This window comes from Trachymyrmex septentrionalis, unplaced genomic scaffold (assembly GCF_001594115.1).
Source record: "Trachymyrmex septentrionalis isolate Tsep2-gDNA-1 unplaced genomic scaffold, Tsep1.0 scaffold9, whole genome shotgun sequence".
NCBI classification, from domain to species: domain Eukaryota; kingdom Metazoa; phylum Arthropoda; class Insecta; order Hymenoptera; family Formicidae; genus Trachymyrmex; species Trachymyrmex septentrionalis.
The window spans coordinates 2227382-2235047 of NW_017306091.1; the positions used below are offsets into that span (position 1 = coordinate 2227382).

The window sequence follows — 7666 nt, forward strand, 5'->3', positions numbered from 1 at the left end:
CTTGATTTGCAGATGGCACGATTATTTATGCGACTGTGAGAGAGAGAGAGAGAGAGAGAGAGAGAGAGAGAGAGAGAGAGAGAGAGAAAGCGTCTTAAAGGCGTCGATGAAAATCTGAGATAACGAATTTCAAATCGACAATTTCCAACCAACTATTTAGAATTCCAACCAGATCGTAAAATATTGGAATATATGGAATTTCGTGGCTGCAGTGTAAATCTTTTTTCAAAATACTCATGGAAAATCATTTTTTGAACAAGTACTTTTTTTAAATGCCTGTTTATAATATCTTATAGTTTCGAAATTTTCGAAATATAAATAATTTGTTTAAATTAATTACAATCTGCAGTTGTACGTTTAATAGTTAACGGTAGATTTTTAAATCGAAAATGTACACAACTGAGGTTCCTTTATTTTAGTTAATGTTAAATAATGATTATGTAAGTGTTTCCAAATTTGCTTACTTAAGTATACGTAGGTATATTTTAAGTTTCATTTAGAGCTTACTCCCTCCCCCCCTCTCTCTCTCTCTCTCTCTTTCTTCACTTCTTTGCTTACTCTTCCTTCCTTCGAAAGTTTCGAAACTCGAAGAGATAGGCTGTTCCGTGTTTAACGAAAATATTAACAGTTGTATAGTGTCGATAAAGCAGATAACATACAGTCGCGCGCGCCGGAGTTAATAAAAATAAAAGACTGGATCGAAAAAGAATGAGAGAGAGAGAGAGAGAGAGAGAGAGAGGAAAGATAAAATGTAACGGGTATTCTGTTTGCACAGATAATCCTTTGGTCCCTTTTATGTTAGCAAACAAATCCGATCCCGATACGGTAGCGAGACTTTGCAAACAGGTGACTCGAAAGCCGTTGTATTCTAAATTTTACCTGCAACGCAATATTTAACCGTTTGCAGAGTTTCGATCTTTTGTATTGCAATCGGCGCTTTCCATGTGAATCGTTTACACGATTCGATTCATACAACAGATCGTTTATATAATAATGTCGTGTAACAAAAAAAGACTTAAAACTCTTTGTCCTTTTAATATCGAAAAAGAAAAAAAATTATTGTTATCGCTAACTTGACATATCACGAATTCTAAAATTGATGAAATCTAAAAATAAAATGCAAATGTTTCAAATGATATAATGCCTACATATTTCATTAGACTCAATAAAACATTGAAGATTTTACGATTTAATACATTTATATATTTTTGGATTAGAATAAAAATTCGTAGTGCGTTACTTCACTATCATGTTTTAAAAAAATTAGCAAATATATCATTCAATAGAGTAAAGTTTTAGTATTTATTTTTTAAATAGCGATACGATAATTTTTAACAGAGTTATGAGCAATCGTGGTTAAAATGCTTCTTTTATTTAATAATAAATCAGTAATAAAAATTTTTAGGAGCATTTTCATAAAAATGATTTTGTAGAAAAAACTTTAAGTTTTCGCGTTAGAAAGTCAAAAAATTTCACAAGGTTTTTGTTGGGCATGTGACGACCTACAAAATGAGACGAAAATTTCCCATTTTGTCCAGCTCAAATTTTCAATATGTTCTATAAATTACTAAACTCACAGAAACTCAAAAGACAGTGATCTTTTGAAAGTATCGATTTTAGGCTTTAAAATTTTTAATTTTATTCATTTTCAATTCAGTTACAGCAGCCTGAATTTTGAAGTTCGTCGCGCTACGAAGTTTTGTTCCCACCAATTAAACATATATTTTTACATCTATTTTTGTACGATGGTTTTAACGTGCATTAGTACATATTACTACGTTCAACCGAATTGGCTAACAGTTTATCGTTTGTATCTCTCTCTAACTGTACAGGTACTATTTCTTCTGAAACTATGGTGATTACGGCTTCTCGTAAAGAATTGAAAATAAAAAAAGAAAATAATAAAATACTTACGCAGATCGTGTAATCGTAATCACCGGCGCTTTTGACGATGCGATAATCGTTTGTCTCGGCGGCTTATCGTCACCAGATCATTTTTATTATTCGTTGCGACACGTGCCGCTCGTAATTAACGGAAAATCACCATGGACAGTGCATATGTGGATTCGGAGCTTGTCTGATAGACACGCGGCGATTACGCGATCGCGTGTTACGCGTTCATCCTAAGCGCATCGCGCTGTCCTAACACACTCCCTTAACCATCGACCTCTCCGTTCTCCGACTCGACGACGGTAAGTCAATCGATCTACCTCAAGCGGAACACGCACGTATTGACTCCCGCACGACGTGCGACTGAAGCATGCGTTTACGAGAGGAATACGACACGAACAATGGACGTCGTCGATGAACAGGGAAAGTCTTTCCGGAAGAGCGGGATGTTGAGGATTGATTAAATTCAAATATATGCTCGTATTTGTAATTACTTGCATGGACGTCCCTTGGGAGACGGGCGACACCTGCTTAAATTTTTAAAGGGCAAGGAGAAATAATTAAATTATATAAAAGTAATTTTTTTCTATTTTAATGTTACAAATATCAAATTTATTTTTAAGATTCACTTAACGAATCCATTTCACGTCTCATGATTTATTTCAACTAACAAAAAATTTCTTAGCAAAAAATACAATTGCAGAATGGATAAGATCCTAAAAGAATGTTCGCGGAAATGTACATTTATCTCTCTGTTAGAAAGACGATGTGAAAGTTCACTTGTGTTTTTTGCTATTCTGATTCCTCATTTTATCGGGATTTTTCTCTTTGCTCAGATGAATATTTTACATTTTAAAGCATGCAGTTTTTTTTTTTAAATATCAGAGCAACGAGTGTCTTTGAAAAAACAGGCGTTAATTGCGGTGGGACATTTGACAGAATAATCGTCGCAAAAGTCAGCGTCCGAGCTGCGGGATGGAGATTTCGTTATTCCGCCATGCATGACAAAAAACCAGTTGCTCTGGTTCGCCCGACGGATGCAGGATGCAGCTGGGATGCAGAGGGAGGATGTACCTATATAGATAAAGTAGTTATGTCTATATATCGTCCAGTTCTGCACCGAGGGACTACCTTCCTCTGACCAGCCGACAAAAGGGCAACCACGGATAAATGTAAATATGTAACTATAAAAAAGGAGAAGAAGAAAAAAAAGATAAATACTTACGGTCAAAAGTCAATATTGTGAGAAGAGTCCCCCGTCGGTCTTCGGCTTGCTCAAGATGGAAGCTGCGTTTGGGAAACGTTTGGCGCGTTTTTCTTTGTTCCGTGAGAATGGGCGACCGCCTCGTTATGTGTCTCATTAGATTATACTTAATCCTGCTGATATCACGGAATTTGGAATTATTGCAATTCTGAACGTATTAAATCGCTTTTCATCTCAGATTCGGTGACGTATGTTGTGAAAATACGTTGTTGTCGAAAATTTGAGATTTTTCGTATATATTCTGCTCGAATAAATTTAGATTTGACTGAGATAAATTATTACCGGCGAATAATATATTTCATTATTTAAGTATACCTCATCCATTTTCAATCATTTCGATATAAATAATAAATTCAATTCTCCAATAGAATTGGCTCCTTCTATTAATTTAGTAATGCTTTTGTGTGTCACATTTATAATATTAATTATTTTCCATTTGAGACAACAAATGAAATCCCTGTTTTGCTCGACCGAGCGAATATTTACGCTTTCTCCGGAGCAATTTCGGTTAATATAGCTTTAACGTTCCCGTGAGGGGACAATTTGTCATCAACACGGCGATATTCCGTCTTTGATTTGGCACGATAAATCCACTGCGATTCGTGCGCATCGCATGTCGGCGCGGGATTCGCGGTCGCTAAAAATCACCCTTTGCATAATGCAGGCATAACGATATAAGCACGATCGGCGCCAAACTTTTACCACTAAAAGCTTTCGAATCGCTGGTAAATTTGTCACCGGGCAACAGCCCGTTCGACCGATAATGGTGCGCGGCGGCGGAAAATAATCGCCGGCTCGCATTACGGATCCATTACATACGGGATCGCGCGCCCAAACACATATTAACCCCCGCGGCGTTTTGTACGCGGGTGCCCCACCTCGCCCCACATTTGGGCGCGGATTATATCGAGCGCAAAAATGATCGATTATAAAACAGTGCACGTACACATACGTTCGTCCCTGCACCCTTCCCGACATGAGAAGTATCCGCCTTTCGATAACGTTATTAAACGATGGGCAATGCCAATAATTATAATCTCCGATAGTGGAGTTAAAAAATTGATTTGGAAAGTGTATTTATAAATCCGCTCTATACGTCCCACGTATCGCGTACGAGTCTTTTTTTTTTTTTCGATCAACTCACGGTTGGCAACGTTATGGACGCACATCTGAATGTTGATTTTTTTTGTTTCCGATAGTTAAAATCGATTGGAAAAGGCATTTATCAACCTGCTGTATGTTTCGTTTCATACATCAATTTTTTTGGCTCCTTTGCAATCAATGTTTCTTTCTTTCTTTCTTTTCTTTTTAGACAAGGTCTACAACGTTTTTCTTATCACCGTTAGAACCACAGAAACTTTCTAAACGCATTTGGAACGACGATATTAGGATAAAATCTCTATATCCATGCATTAACGCCACACAACTCGAAAAGCGAAAGGGATTCATACATGTTATTACCCTCCGGCTGTTTTACAGTCAAGAAGGGATTAATATATTTCGGCAGGCGTGTAACAGATACATAATGCCTAGAGGGGCTAATTATTGCTTTTCAACCAGAGATCTGTTGTGAAAAAACAATCCGCTGAAGCCCTTCTTCCGACGCTCAAAATGTTCTCATATTTATTACTATAAAGCAATATTATTTTAACGATACGAAACGATATTCGAAAAAAAAAAGGTAACATGAAAAAAGGAACAAAATATATCTGTACGATATTATTTAGCGTTTAGAAATTCATTCAGTTTTTTATTTTTACTTTAATATTCAAAGAATACCCAAGGCAAGAGAAAGTAAAAGTGACTTTATTTTGACGTCATAAAAAATGATAATTTTTTGTTACAAAATTTGATTTACTGATGTTAAGAAAGAAAATAGTCGTGTTGGTTTTTTGTTGACTTTTTGCGTATTCCTTGAGTATTACTTATTCTCATTTTAGTCTTTTGTATTATATACAAAAAACTAAAATGAGAATCGCGTAATATTAAGTCCTAGAAAAATAAGTATATTTAGAAATCCAATAAAAATAAGTATACGCCTATTCGACGTATAAAATTTTAATTGCATTTTTTAATTATTTTATAAATATATAAAGATATTAAAATAAATATCTTTTGTTTTATTATTCATTTGTTTTGATAAAGTATGTATTTACAAATAAAAGAAATTTAAATATTATGCAAGAGTATATTTATTCTAAAATAAACATTTCCCCGAAGTATCTCTAAAAATCAATACAAAGAATTTTTGCCTAATCGATATAGCTTATATAATTCTAGAATTAAAAAATACTTAGAAACTACTTCTTTATTAGGAGTTTTATCTGACGCAACCACGCGAAGATTTTTCAACGTTTTTATCTCTCTCCTTTACTTGCCTCTATCTAGTTGTACGCGGGTTTCGTTAAAAGTCTGCAGCTTCTTATCTCGGGAAGACAAGTGCGCATAGTGCAGACGCTACCGCGTTGAAAAGGCTGATGAAGGTTGGTAAACGTTCGGGTCCATCTCTCTCTCTCTCTCTTTCTCTCTCTCTCTCTCTCTCTCTCTCTCTCTCTCTCTCTCTCTCTCTCTCCCTCTCTCTCTCCCCTTCCCCCTCTCTCCCCCTCCTCTCTTTTTATCGTTTTGCTTAAGGTTTTGTTTCACCTTGAGGAGAAAAATGGACGATGTTAGATATAGCTGTACTTTGCACACCGATGCGCATCTTCGTCCCTTCTTTCCGTCTCCTGCGTAATGACGGCTCGATTCGTTAAGTGAAACATCGATGCAAATTCGTAACTCATTGTCAGTTCCCAATGGGACGTCTTGCGATAGTTCTACTCTCGATTGACACTGGCAATATCTTTACAGTCCATACATGTTGGTCCTTGAGATACAAACGCGACCATCGGTGCAGCCATTAAGTGCAACGAATTCTAATTTAACAGAATTCTCTTCAGAAAATGATAATAATTTAATCGATAGTCTTCAGAAGCATATCGCGAACCATAACTATATATGTAGAATATTTACGTTCGTAAGAGCTGTTAGTGGTTTTCTCACAAATATTCCAATTGGTAAACAGAAGTGCCGCTTGAGTGGTTTAATATCATTTTTTTGTACGATTAATATATTTTCGATTGTGTATTATATACTGCAATATTGCAAGCATTTAATATCGTTCTTTTAAATGAGCGAAATGTATATGGAAAGTCGGACATTTATTTATGAAGCTATCAACAAATTTTTATAAAAATTATTTATAAATAATATAAAATGTCAGCTAAAATATTTTAATTATGTAAAAAGTTATTGCAATCCGTAAATTCAGTTCGGAGTTTTTAGTGCACTGTAATTTGTGATAATTCTGTTACTTTTGGATCTCCCTTCGTATATCGAATATATTTGTAAGTTCTACAATCTTTACAGACTGCTCACTGATTCTTGAAAGTATCTTAAAAAAATTTATGCTCTGCGAAGAATTTATTGCAAAAAATTTCGCCTCAGCTCAGGATTCAAACTTGAATCTTCCGACTTGCTAGGATTAACGAAATAGGAATTAACGGTTTTATAGACTATATTAATACAGCAATACAATAAAATTTTTAATTTTCAGTTAATAATTTATTACACAGATAACAAAAACAAGAAATTGATAAAATAAACATAATAACAGAATGACATTAATTAATACGTAGATGAGCGTTAATTTGTCTTTTGTCAAACAAAATAGATGTAATATATATAACATACAATATCACTGGCTATATAATGGTATGAATTTTTAATTCGTGAAAAGACGTCATCAGTCGCAAGAGAGAATATATGTTAAAACGTTTACTCAGTAATCGGGTTTATCCGTTTATTATTATTATTATTGCTGCATATTTCTCATTCAGCTTGCTAATTCCGAACAATGATTAACGTGCGAGAGAGAGAGAGAGAGAGAGAGAGAGAGAGAGAGAGAGAGAGAGAGAGAAGATTTCCCAACCAATCGTGAAACGCTATAGATACGTATCGATAAATCAATGCAGATATAAATCAGAGGTGAATCGCGTGATCCTGTTTATTATGAATAATAGAAACCGCCCGTCGATCGAACTGAGCGCATCGGGCTTTTATTTCTGCAGAATGCAAGTGTTACTCTCGCTAGAGAAGATTCGGGTCTACGAGAGAAAAGTGACGTTCTATCGTAGATCAAAGATCGACGCCGCGCCGCGCATCGCCCCGTCATTGCCTGGTGTGCACACAACTAACATTATATAAGGTGTCTTAGAAATAAATATGCATGAAAAAGACAGTTTCTCTCAAGTATGTAAAAATATTGCTAGATATAGATGTAAAAATAATTTTGCTGGATCATAATATAAAATCAAGCTCATTATATAAAACGCACAAACTGATTGCTAAAATGTCACTTGTAGCATTAGTCATGCTTGAAATTGCTACATAATTATTTGGTCTAACGAAACTATTTAGAACTATACCTATTTAGCTAAATTTTCAGATACTAAGCTACTTTACTTCAGCAAAATC

General features: G+C 35.1%; 1 long non-coding RNA gene across 1 annotated transcript in view; it reads right to left on the reverse strand.

Annotated features, from left to right (window-relative positions):
• Positions 1-2687: 2687 nt before the first annotated feature.
• LOC108755831 overlaps positions 2688-7666 on the reverse strand; it is a 10139-nt gene continuing 5160 nt past the window's right edge. Inside the window, exons 2-3 of the long non-coding RNA XR_001939789.1 lie at positions 3116-3270; positions 2688-2964 (exon numbers count right to left, since the gene is read on the reverse strand). This is a non-coding gene — a long non-coding RNA (uncharacterized LOC108755831). The remainder of the gene's footprint in view (positions 2965-3115; positions 3271-7666) is intronic.